General features: G+C 45.6%; 1 protein-coding gene across 1 annotated transcript in view; it reads left to right on the top strand.

Moving 5' to 3' along the window:
* PEAK1 (pseudopodium enriched atypical kinase 1) overlaps positions 1-13,402 on the top strand; it is a 97,446-nt gene that overhangs the window by 42,451 nt on the left and 41,593 nt on the right. The window contains exon 3 of the mRNA XM_088520732.1: positions 2,758-2,924. The gene's annotated coding sequence lies outside the window, so the exon portion shown is untranslated. The remainder of the gene's footprint in view (positions 1-2,757; positions 2,925-13,402) is intronic.

Raw genomic sequence — 13,402 nt, 5'->3', positions numbered from 1 at the left:
CTCTGCAGGCTATCACAGCTCATTGGGAGCCTGCTTGTAGCAACAGTAATAGCAGAAACATTTCCCAGGCTGTGACTTGGGTTTTCCTCGGGCTTCCTCCCGCAGGCAGCGCTTGTGCAGGATCCCTGCGCAGGTTGTAAGGAGAGGTGAAGCTTGCAGAGCTCTCGGCGTGAGTAAAAATGGCTGTATGCAACTGAAATGAGAAAATGGCTGCAAATGTTGGGTTTTTATTAAGAGGTTCCGGCTCATCTGCATTTGAAGCTGTAATGCATTTGGAAAGGTAAACAGAGCTGTTTAGCTAATTCCAGTAAAGCAGCCCAGGGTGCATGGGAACCACAGGGATGTTACGCACATTATTGGCTAACCCTTACTGAATTTTAGTACTTAAGTATGATTTTTAGCCTTATTCCAACTATTTTACGTTAGATTCAGGCACAGCTGCAGCCAGGTCATGCCCAGAGGTGCCCGTGGTGCTGGGAAGGTGTCCTGCAGGCTGGAGGAGCCAGGGCTGTCTCGCCACTAAGCTCCAAGCAGGGGAAATCCAGTGCAATTCCCTTGACAATTGCTTGGAGCTGCAATCTGAGCATGCTGCCCAATCCCTTGTTTTTCTACCCAGGAAAAATTATTCACATCACCTCACCGAGAGAGCTTTTAAATACTTGTTCGGTGCATCCTCTCCATGCTGCAAAGCATTTGCAGATTTCCCTGTTTTTCAGGATTGTTTTTTGGTAATTCAAAGGGCTGTGTAGCATGCCCCATTTTTTCAGACTTTGCACCTCAAGAAGGTTCTCCAAAGGCTTTGGCCTCTGGTTCTCCTTTGCTGTTCTTTCTAGATGTTTTGCAAGGCTCTTTCTGTTCTTGCTCTATGTGGCAATTTTGGCTAATTTTATCTGCAAAAGCAAAACCACTGGGTTCTGCATGCTGGTAACCCTCTGATCCTTCTGCAGGAGAGGAGTCAATCTTTTCCATCCAGGTGAAGTTCTTGGCTAGTCTCCAGCATCTCCGTTTACATGATGACCCAGAAGCTGAACCTCACCAAGACTAAGAGCACTGAGAGCCTGACCTGTCTTCAGCGTGCTCAAGGGTCCATTGATGGGTGCCTTCCCATCTATGGATTGTCTTTAAACATATAATGCATTTTCTTTCATGATGGCTCTTACTCGTCTGAGCTGGACACGGTCACCCATCAATATCGCCCGTTCAAATATGTCCCCCAAATAGTAATCATGATAACCCCAATAATATAATGCCCCGCTTTGGGGTGCTTTGTTTACGCTGCTCGTGTTCCCCTGGTGTTCCTCTGCCCTGCTCCCGTTCAGTCCATGTGTGCTCCTCAGGCTGCAATTTCGGTCTGACATAGAGGCAGTAAAACACCTTGTTCCCTGCTACCTAGGACTTTAATAACAACTCTTCTTCAGAGATTCGTGTTTACTTTCTTTGCTTCAATTTTGTCATCCACAAATATGTTCATACTTGAGTCACAGCAGCAGAATGCCAAACAAAAGGAGGAAAAACAAAGCAAACCCCACTAGGCAGCAGCTCTTCATTAAGTGCCTGGCTCAAGACCTCCGGGAGTTCTGGGGGGATGTTCTGGACACTGTCTGAAAAATGGCAAATGCTTCTGTAGCAGGAGATGAGGAAGCCTGAAAATCACGTGGAGAGCTCAGATATCTTGGGTTAAGGGAAAGGTGACTTTGTGAAGTAATCTTTATTGGAACAAGGGGCTAACCACCATAAAGCGCTTGCATGCCAACATAGTTAACATAAAGCCACGTGCTTTTCTTCTCATAAAACAGGTAAGATATGTAGGTGGTTTTCTTCTTTTTTTTTTCTTAATTCACTTTTTCTTTGCCTTTTGTTTAGAAAGCTGTAGATAGAATTAAGGAAAGTTTTAAGGTCACCCGTTCGTTTTACTAAGCTGCGTTTTGTGAGTCCTCCGTTCAGCGTGTCCTCTGCAACTCGTGGTTTTGCCACAGAACTAAGACTTGGTGTGCAGGGTTAGCAGCCCAAGTGAAGCCTATTGCTACTTTTCGGGGGTTCAGAAAAGAAAACTCTCTGCTCAAGTGCCGTAATATACCATCAGTGTAGCCTGAATCCCAGCATTCAGGTGTGGATAGTGCAAATTAAAAAGTGCTGTCAACTGCTAGAAAATCAAAGAAAGGCTTGAAAATAGTAAAGGGCAAAGACAGTGTCTCCTTATCTCCTTTGTGGGTAAATGCTGTATCGACCAGTTGTCATCTCAGTAACGCGCCTGGATCGTGGTGTGGTGCCTCTGAATTAAAAGCATTGCCCTTCCTGGCCTTGGGCGTCATGTTTGTCAACTTTCAAAGGAGTTACAAAAGAAAAAGCTAAGTATATATGTTTACTCATAAATATAAATATGTTTCAAGACATTCTAGCTGTGTTTGTAGTTTTTGTTGAATGAAATAATCTGTGTTCTGATGCTTACGTGCATGTAAATAGAAGGCAGAGGGGCATGCTGAGGACTTGCAGGAAACTGTAAAGCAGTAATTGTGCCAAGGAGTTATTCCTGATCTTGATATTTGGTAAATCTGCGCTGTGCTTATATACATCTATCTAAAATCTGCTCAGATTTTCTGCCTCGTGAAGAGTAGTAAATTCCAAATCGGATTCAGCAGAGGTCTCTAGGTGACTTTCGTAGCACTTAAGAAATCCAGTGGGCATGACAGAAGGAAAATGAACAACAAACAGTGTTTGAAAATTGTTTGAAATAGCATCATCATCTTTCTTTTGCAGAAAATGTTGCTGTCCTGGTCTGTAGCCATGAAGAGAAGGGGGTGAAGCAAGTCTGCCTGGAGAAATCAGAAGTTCTTGGAAGTTTCAAAGGGGCTTAGTGCCAGCTGCTGCAGAAGGTTTTGCCAAGCCAACCCAGATGAATAGATGAAATGCCTCGAACTTAAGTGGTAAATATTTTTTTGATATCTCTTCATTTCCCTAATACAGCTTCCTCAGATAACTTGTATGGATTATAGAGGATTTTGTTCTTACACTACCAGAATTTAAACAGAGTAATTTTACGAGAGCTAAACACTGGATGAGTCTGTAATTCTGTGAGCTTCATTTATTAGCAAGCAGCTGGAATCTTAGACTTTGAGTATTTGATGGTTTATGTTGCAATTTAAAGAAATTTCTTCCTGAGGGTTCTTCCTATCTCCTCATGGCTGAAATATGAGGTTAGATTTTTGTTACTGCGGTGTTAGTGAATGGCTTCCTACCCAATGTCAGGCAAAACTACAGTTCAGGATAAGCTGCGGAAGCATCTCTGTACCTGCTTTTAGTCACATGTCAAGGAACTTGTCAACTCCTGAAACATAGCAAGAAACCTAAAACGCACCTAGGTTAATACTGGAGAACGAGACAATGTTGTCGTCACGACAATGTGCTCCTCAGAAATACAAAAATGTGATACTTAAAGGTGGTGAAAAGACCCCAGCTTCTCTCCATGGTTTTAGTTATAATGAAGTAATTTTAGACATTTCAACAAGCAAAAAATACTTTCTGATCTTTAAAGCTTGTGATATCTGCTTTTCCTTTGCTGACTGTCCATTAGTCGTCTATGATTATATTAGCTGCTTAATGTAAATATAATCTGCTTAGTGTAAAATGTAAATACATGACTCAAGGACTTGCTTGTTAATGTAGCTCTTATTGAGAGTCATCAAACAGCTCTCAAGCTGTAGTAACTGTGCCTTTGTAAAAATGGGTGGCATTTAAACACTGACTAAAAATAAAAGGCTTAAAAGCACATAAAAATAGCTCATCTTTAGTACTTCAAGACAATGTTTTGCTGTCTTGGGAGAGAAGAAAGCCAAGGAGTTGTGTAGAGGGCAGTTCTCAGAGCTGCACTGAGCCTCGTGTGTGGTGGAATCTCCATCAGGCCGGTTGTGCTGATGGAAACCAACCACACAGCTGAGTCTATCAAAAATGACGTTATCTGCATGTGGATTCCACTTGCCATACATCAACAAAGAAGGAATCTGTGTGTATGTGGGGATATACATATATGAATATATATCTCTACATATGTGTGGCCAGAATTTCAAAGATTTAAAGAATGCAGATTTTCAGGATTTTACAAAGGTGCCTTCTTGCACTCATCTCCTTTATTTGAGGGGACAGAAAGAGGGAGGGAGGAGGAGAAGGGAAGGAGGCAGATCTGGTTGTTGTCTTGTTCTCGTTTCCTAGACAAACAAGGACAGCATTCCCAAACCTTACAGATATTTGGATAGGGGAGAAAACTAAGGTATCTAACCCAGCAGTATTACAGACTGTGTTGACTCTTTGGCAGGGAACTGTCAGTGTCGCTAGAGAATAATTCTTTCTAGGAAGATAGAGGTAAGGATTTAGGAAAGATTCAGCATTGGGATAACACTCCCTATTTGCAATCCACATTATTTGCTGCTGCTTATTTGACCGATGCCTTGTTTGGTCAGGGGTTTCCCACCTTTAAAGGATCCTTGCCTTAGCATGGGTTGTGGTTTTTATTTAGTTTTCCTACTGTGCCAAGGGAGAGGGAGGGCCTGCAGATCCCACTCATCTGCAATGGTGGCAAATGAAGCTCAGAAAGGAATTATAAGCATAATATGTGACATTTTATGTCATGTTTGTCCCTTCTTTTTGACTTTGTGCATATATTAGCAGACCTCTAACTTATTGGTGAGTCTATGGAGAACAAGAGGATGAGACGATTTTGATTCTCATGCCTCTGTTTTGCCAGAGCTGTGAAACTGGGGCGCTTCCGTGAGCTTGCAGGTTTCCAGAAGGCTCTAGAAAGACTGCAGGTATGAGCAGGACAAGTTAAAAAGCAGTGCTGATCACAAGCTTGCCCTCACCAAGGAAAATATGCTGTCTTGGCATGTCTTATTCAGCAAGTTAGGTGAAGATATAAATAGCCTACAACTGCCATCCTTTCAGAGTAAAAATCCACAGCAAATTGAAAGGAGATCCTTTGTTTGTCACTTTGTACCTTGTTGCCTGGCAGGAAAAACACCTTTTCTTTAGGCATGCAGCGTTTGTCAAAGTAGCACTAATTGTAATTGCATCAGGGCTAAGGGCTTCCACAGAGGAAGCCGTTTCCCATCATTGTTTCAGTGTTCAAATAATGGTTATTTAGGTGGTGCAAGCGGCTGTCGGCGGTGCCGGAGCAGGCATGGGCGTGCGGTGCGGCGGGCGGCCCGTGCTGACCCGTGGTGACAGAGCGGGACGGATGGGACGGGACGGCAGGAGCTCGGCCGGCTTTGGGGAAGCGAGGGAGGAGGCCTGGGCAGAGGCAGGGCCGCCGTGGGAGCGGGGCTGCCGGCGGGGCGGCCCGCGGAGCGGCCCGGGCTCCGGGCGCCGGAGGATGCTGCATGGGAGGGTGCTCTTGGCGCGGGGACCTCGCCTGCGAGGGAGCTCGCCCAGCCCCAGAACACATTTTTTCCATTTGACTCACCCAGTGAAATCTAAATGAGCGATAAAATTTCTAAAATTAATGTGCAATTGGTTAGAATAATAAAAAGTGGATTTATCATCAGGAAGGAAGAGCAGAATAAGGGGAAAGAATCTAAGGAGAGGAAATCGCCACCTTCGCCAAACAAAGAAGGGCTGTGAGCAGCTCAGCGCCCTGTGCTCCACAGGCTGCTCCATCCGCGAGCCACACGGTTAGTTAGCAGGGAGAGAGATTTTTGGGAAGGGAGGTTAGCAACCTCCTTTCCCACACCCAGTACGCACGCGTTTTTGTCTCGGGGTGCTTTCCATCGAGAAGATACTGACCAAAGCGCGTGTTTGCGTAGGGTAAGTCCCCATATCAGATGCTGCCCCGTGCGTATGTGAGAGGAAACGGCCCCCGATTGCCACAGAGCTCCTTTCTCCCCGGGAACAAGCCCAGCCTTTGTTTCCTCTCTTTGACTTGGCTCGCCGAGAAAGGAAGGAACAGAAAATACTGGCACCGAAGCAGGCTGATATGATTGCTTTATGCTATGGATAGAGCTAAGTACCTGTGGAGGAGGAGCACAGGCTTTAAGTGTATTTTTGAGATAATACTCTATAGGAATGTTTTTATGATTATTTCCTTCTTGCATGCCTGAAACACTAAACTTCGACTCTCTGGTTAATTATTTTGCATTGTCGTTTGAGAAAATGTCCGTTGCACAGGCACTCCTACTAATAGGGAGAATTCCCTGGTGTAAATGAGAGGAATACTTACAGAAAATAATAGTTTGGATGGCGTGGAAGACAAGCTTATTTTGTGTGTTTCTTGCCTCAAATAGGTGAGCTGTGTTCCTCCTCATATACTAAGAGCCAGAGAATTATCCTTTGCTATACCAGGAAAAGATAGGGTAACAGTCCCAAGAACGTGTACACAAAACAAAGATTTGTAGCTCAATCTCAGAAGCAGATGGAAATTCAGGATGATTTGGGTTCAGGGGGTGTTTTGACAAGGAGATTGTTCTTTCTCTGTGTTCAGGCTTGCTACTTTCTCGGGTCCGGCTGGGATTTTTCAGCTGAGGTTTAAATGCCTAAAGATGATGATGACTCAAAATAGAAACACTGACAAATTAAACAACAGTAAGATAAAAATATTTAATAAATGTTCCTAAAACTAATTACTCTCCACCAGGCAAGTTAATTTTTCATTAGCTGCTTTACGGTCTCCATTTTCATTTTGCTTACTTCGAAATCCGTCCCATCACAGGTATGCTGTAACTAGTGTCCTTGTCAGCTCATGTGATAGAGGGATATTGCTGCTTGTGTGTGCATTAAATTCCTGGTGATGTGATGACACTCCCTGGGAACTTCAAAATAGGCAGGACCAGCAAAGGGGAAAAATCATCTCCTGAACCTTTGGAAGTGGGAAGTGCCAAACGAGCACTGCTCTGTTTTGAACAGGTCCCCGTGTTTTACATCACAGGGCTGCTGCACATCAGGTATTTTGGGTTTTTTTTTTTTTTTTTTTTTTTTTTTTTTTTTTTTTTTTTTGGTGGGACAGTAGATCTCCCTTTTGGGAGCAGGGAATTGTCAGTGGCCGGGAGATGAGGGGTCTGGCTTAAAGGGAGGTCTTCAGTTTTCGTTTGCTCTGTATTCCTAACAAAATCACCCTCCTTTAGTTTCCATCATATGAAACTAGTATGTTTTCTTTTGTCATTTCATTTATTAACTGCTTGCTTGGTACCTATGGCTAGAAATGCTTTGCTGTTCCAAAGAGCAAGTTCGACAAATATTTCAGATTCTGCTAATTAAGAGATTGTGCTGATTAAGAGACTGACTGACTTCTAAGGTGGAAAAGGGTACGCTTCCCCTCCGAGTCTGCTGCAAACGGGAATCATTTTGTTTAAATAATCGTTTTCTTGTTGCACTGGAGGAAGATTCCTGATGCAGTTGCCCTAAGGTGAGGTTATGCTGGGGCTACCCCCTCGCCACCCCTGCGGGGCCACAGCCAAATCCAGCCCTGCGCTGGGCTCCGAGCTGATGGCTCCTTTGGGATTTCGGCAGCTTCAATGGGAATTTCCTCAACTCTTTCTGCAGAACTCTCTGACAACGCCTCCCGGAACAGCAGCGATACAGAACAGCCCGATCATCCCTGTCTTAAATTTGCACACTTGATCGTGTATACTTTAAGCGGGAACATTTCGGCAATGCATAGGTACGGGCTTTCATCTACCTGAAAATCATTCCAGAAGGACGTGGCTTGCCTTCTCCTCCAGCAGTGTTGTATATCATTTCCAATACGAGCGTTAATCTAAGCTTTGCAAAGCTTTCAGTTTTAATCAATTGCTTTCCATTTCTGGCAATAAAAGTTCTGTATATTCTTCAGGGGGAAACTGCGGGTTACCGTTTAACTTAAGCTGCTGTGGCTGACGCTCTGCGGTATGAGTTACGGTGGCATTCAGAAAATATTTAACCAAATTCATACTTTTCCTGCTGGAGGACTGTGTTAGGCTGTGTTTAAACATAACTGGAATTGTTTGTTTCAATCCTAGATAAGACATGAGGATAAATAAATTAGAAAATAAGAATACCTATTATAAATGCTTCAGATTCTTACCCCCTCACCCAGAGGGTTTTAAAACGTGGCAAGTATGCGCTGCGGTGTGGAATGGCCTTTTTCCTTAGCCTCCTATTCACGATCCAGCAAATATTGATTAGCCGTATGCTTCCTGTCACACTGTTGTTTTACCAGCTTTTTCTACTGTCTACTGCTGTTCCAAGTTTTTGCTATCACTTTATCAGGTTAAAATACTTCTATTTTTCACGATGGATTTCTCAAGTTAGAGATTAGCAATGAAAGTTTTAGGAGCTACCACTCAATAAAAAGCACTGACTGAATGTTTTCCCCTGATCAGTGCAGCACTAATTCACTGTGCAGGGAGAAACAGAAGTCAGAGGGAATTAATCTTTCTAAAAGCTCATATTTCTGGAGAGAGGGCAGCCGACAATTGGGGAAGGCCGCTCTATCTCGTCAGTACCATCTTCCTCTTTCGCTACTCTCTTTTGCTGCAAACGCCATCCCAGTGCTGGAGCATAAAAACCTATTTGACCACCAGTAGAAGGGCTGCACTACCACTTTTTTACTTTTCAAACACTTAAAATTTCTTGAGCACTGCCTCCGTTATCTTATTTTTATAAGAATTTCCATTATTAATGGAATTAATAGTCAAATTAATGTTTTCGACTTCTGGCCTGGTCCTATTTGGTTTCACCATGCACATAAGGGTTTCTTAGGAAGAAACACAGAGGCATACATTTAAAGCTGATATACTATGAGAAATAGGCCTATATCAGTACAGCAACACTTATTTGAATATTTTGATTTATAGCCTATCAAAACATTGTTGTGACTTCAGTGTGTATAAATTCAGGCGGTTAGACTAGATGAATATTAGAGACATTAAATTAATCATGAATTTATTAGCTGAGCCTTATTAATGCAGAAGATTTTCTTCCTGCAGCTAAATAAAGCAGCACCAAGCGCATAGATTAAACCTAATCCAGACGTGATGATATGTCTGCGTGTCACGGAACCATCTCCAGGGTTGAAGCTGGAAATGCCCCTTGGGCTCCGCGCGGCGGAGGGCGCAGAGCCCGGCGCTGCCTGCGGCTCGCGGCGCTCGCCGGTTGCTTAGTGGTAGGAGCAGCAGGGCCCGGAGCGCGGGCTCCAGCTGCCTGCGGTTAGGGCTGGATGGGTCCAGGCTTCCCAGACCTGCGTTTTATATTGGTGGCATCGATGGCTTTCTGGTGTCCTCCATCCCTGACTGAGAAAAGCACTTGTAGGGCCAAGAATAAGAGAGGCAAATGGTGAACGCGAGTCTGTCTGGGTGATTTACTTACATGTGTAGAGCTCTCCCTGGCAAATAGGCATCGTAAGTCACAGCCAAAACGTGTTATTTCAGCGCATCAGGAGAAAAGGGGGATCCTCAGAACGCACATGGGGTTCTCTAAAATCCCAAATCTGCTCTGTAAATCCCGCTCCCCCCGAGAGCGGGTGCGGGAAGGCGCTAGGGTGGCGCGGAGCCGCCGTGCCGCGCCGGTGTCGCCATAGCCGTGGGCTGCAGCCCGCGCGGGCCATGGAGCCGCTCTGCTCCGCTCGGGAACGGCCTCTTCTCGAGGCGCTGGCGCTGCCACGTGAGCGCGGCCGGAGATGTGACCGCAGCCGCAGGAGGTCAGTTTGACCTCGGGAGCTGCATCACAGTGTCCCCTACGCGAACCGTGCGGCCGCTCGTCTGCGGGAGCCCTGCTGGCCACCGCTTCTTGGCGGGTAGAGTCCAGTATAGCTACAGCAGCCCCCCTACACCAATATAGCCACAGCCCCCCACCAACACCTCGTCCCTTCCAGTGTTGAAGGTTTGGTGCTGGTAGCTCCAAAGGAGACTGACTTACGATGTGAAACAGAATAAAGGATGGAGGATGATGTGCTGCTTAAAGTTCTTCTCCTTTATTAAATGCAAATTAAAGTCATAGTTAGAGTCACACCTTTTTGTCACTGATGACCTTCATACCTGTGCGCGTCCCCTCTCGGGTTGCGACGCGCTCACACGCGTGTCCAGCAGCAGTTAGGAAACGTGTCTGCAAAACGCTCACGTAACGTGTTCCTCCCCCAGCCTTCTGCTGCGAGCAGCCGTCCCGGGGCCCTGGCACGTCCACCCGCAAACGCGGCGCTCTGTGCACGAGTGACCTTCCCGCGTTGCAGTCTGAAGCGCAGAATACAAACACAAGGCAAAATTTATTTTGTGCACTGAAATTAACTTTTTCACTTTTGTTCTGTGTGCTTAATTACATCTTAATAGAGCATTAATGTATGTTTTGCTCTGTAGACAAGAATGTCTTGTTTACTGAGCTGATGCTATGAAAGTTTATATTCTCTAAGCATAGATTTTATAATCATAGGTTTTGTTTATTGACTGAAAATAAGTCCCTTAATCCTCAGAGTATTTAGATAATTTCCATGAAACTGTATTGTGATGACTTTGGAAAAGCAGCTGAACAGCTAAGTGACTGATAGCAGATCTGCACGCATCTTACGCTTGCAGGCAGCGGTTTCAGCTCTAGCCGTACAGCTTTGCATAGTTTTCCCTAGTAAATCACACTGTAGGATCAGCTCTTCGTGGTGTGACGTTACTGCTAGGTCAGCCTGGTAACCAGCTGTGATGAAAGGGTTGATGGAGTGTCCCCTCTCCGTCGTTCCCAAGGGCAAAACCTGCTTCCCTCTGGCCTGCTCTAGCACTTGCCAAAGGAGGTGTAAGCGGTAATCGAACTCCCTCCCTCCCCCCATAAATCCCGTTTCTTCCATTTTAGTTCCTACAGGAGAACTTGCTATAAGGTCCTATCGGCCCCATAGTGGTTGCAGAGCCAGGTGTTGGGTGTATAACGTGAAACAAAAACCATGGGTCCACGCCAGGCTTTATAGATCGCGTGCCTGCAGCCTTCATTTACTGCGTTTCAACTTCTGTATGTTTTGTTTTCCAAGCACATTAAAGGAGAGCCCAGGTACCACGGCAAAACGCAGACGTTGTCCGAGCTGTCCAAATGGCGCGTCCCCCCCGGTGCGGGCGGCAGCCGCGTTGGGCCACGCAGCCGGCGCCGCGTCCTCTGCGTCCCACGTGAGCCCCCCCTGGCGCCAGGGCCAGCCCCGTGCGGTGGTCACGGGTGAGCGTCGCCGTGCAGCGGCCGCTGGGCCTCTGGCTGCGGCGGCCGAGCGCAGCAGAAACCGCTGTCGTGCCGAAGGCCACGTGGGCCTCCTGCAACATCGAGTGTTTCCTTTTAACAGGCACCTCGGAAAGCCTGGCGGGTTGTTATCTGAGACTTTATTGCAGTTGTTGTTGCTTATTTTAATGTTTCTATCTCACTTGAGATTTAATGTAATTAGAGGCAACCTGTGGAAAAATGTTTCTATTATGAGCTTGCTATTGCTGTTCCAGTCAAAAACGGTGAAGCAAATCAAACAGGATATAATGAAAATGGCTTTTAAAAAGAAAAAAGCAAAAGGCAGGCTTCCCAAGGGAAGCAAAAGGCATTGATGTGCCTCTGGTTTTGCTGTGCGTTTCCGGACTGGTGTGTGTGTGTCTGGAATAACTGCTGAGGTGAGCCTGCGCTGGAGAGAGATGTAGCTGGAGGGCCTGTAGCTGCATCTCCAGCAGGAGGCACGTGCAGGGCACGTATCTGGAATATCTGCTAAGTCCCCAAAATTCCAGGTAGCAGCAGGCTACAAAAAGTGCAGCTCCTCTTTTCCAAACCGTGCATCAGAGGCAAGAGCCTGTTTGCTTGGCCTGGTGCAGAGCCCGAGCTGCTCTCCTTGCCCTCTCTCTGCTCTTGGGTGGTTTCTGAGCAGCTTCGACCTTATTGCTCTACATTCTTAGCTTTTGTATTAGGTTTATAGTTTTATTTAAAGCTGTTTTTCAGAATCTTTTCCCTTTTCTGAGCAGGCTTTCCTATCATTAGCCTGCGTTACGGTCATCTCCGTTAATTCACAGCGCCAGCGATAGACTTGGAAGTCGCAGAGGTTTAATTGGGAGCGGGTAAGATGCTGCGTGCTGGGGCTAGCACTAGGAACACGGGATTTCCAAGGGAGCTGGTGGGGTTTAGAGGCTGCTCTTGCATTCTGGGCCCCAGGCGGGCTGCGTTGCGACGGCGCTCGAGGCCTCGCCGCGGTCCAAGCGGTTGGGTTTGATTCTGTGGCTCTGCCCTTCGCTTGCGACAAGGGCGTTCAGGAGACGCACACACGTACGAGCAGCTAAGCCTGCCTTCATACAGCGATCCCAGAAGCAACCCATCCATCTTCTTTATTTTTTAGTTGGTGGTCGAATAGAATTATCAATGTTAAGATCATTAGTTTAGTACTGTCGAACTATTTTAAGCTTCAGGTGTGATTTTAAAAAAAAGGCAACAACAAAAAAGGCCCCCTGAAAAATGTTTTCCTGTTCGTGGGTTTCTGGTGCTCCCATATTTGTGCTCAAATCATCTGTGTGGTTGTCTTGGACTCTGTGGAATTGAAGGAACAGTAATTTCTTCCTCTCTCCTCCTCCCCATTCCCTTTTTTTGTAAGGAACTGATCAAATGCTTAGAGTACAAATGCTGTGCATGAATATTTATAAGAACTTTTATAACATTTAACAAGGCAGTGCTTCATGGCTGTCTCCTCGTGAATGCACGTAATAAAGTACCCATCATTTCTTTGAAGTTACACTTGCTCTCTATTAGTTTGATGGCAGATTGATAGGAGCTGCAGGCTCCTCCGGGCGGGTGGGCGGCAGCGGCTGGAGATGACAAAATACAGAGATCGGGGCTGTGTTCCCTGCTTTTCTCATGCAACACTTGTGCTTAGCGCTTAGTATGTTCCTCATGCAACATTTACGTTTAAGTCATAGAAAATTACTGGATAGAAATCTTCTGGCTGCATTGCATAAATACCTGAAACCCTGCGTAAATACCTGATACCCTGCATTTATACTTTGACCCTGCAAGAAACAGTGTTAAATGCCTTCTGCTTGAAATGCTAACACTGTGTTGAGCAATTGAATGGCCCTAGAGCGCACTCTGCAAACCACTTGCACCCTCTTATTAATGCAAAAACATGTTTTAGCCTCCACTTTGACTGTGCATTATCGCCCAGGAATACGGCATCCTGTGAATGCCTAATTGTGTATAAAATACGGAAAGTGTAATGCAGCCGTTCCTGAAAGCAAATGGAAAGTAGCATCTGTTAATAGCAGTGTTTATTCACTTGACATCCGCTAAGAATGTGGATCAGATTTAGCGTCTGAGCCTCTGAGGTGGATGAGAAAGAAGATTATAGGAGGAGGAGAATAGTGGGATGGGAGAGGATACATTCATTTTGCCCATTAGCAAAGCTGGTAATGAGGGTTTTAGAGCTGGGTTTGGAGTTTGTTATGATATAATGACCTTTCCT

Source organism: Tinamus guttatus, unplaced genomic scaffold, assembly GCF_059628265.1.
Source record: "Tinamus guttatus ecotype Peru unplaced genomic scaffold, ASM5962826v1 Tinamus_guttatus_pri_ptg000004l, whole genome shotgun sequence".
NCBI classification, from domain to species: Eukaryota; Metazoa; Chordata; class Aves; order Tinamiformes; family Tinamidae; genus Tinamus; species Tinamus guttatus.
The sequence above is the reverse complement of the archived record's forward strand: the minus strand, read 5'-3'. Positions and strand labels throughout refer to the sequence as shown.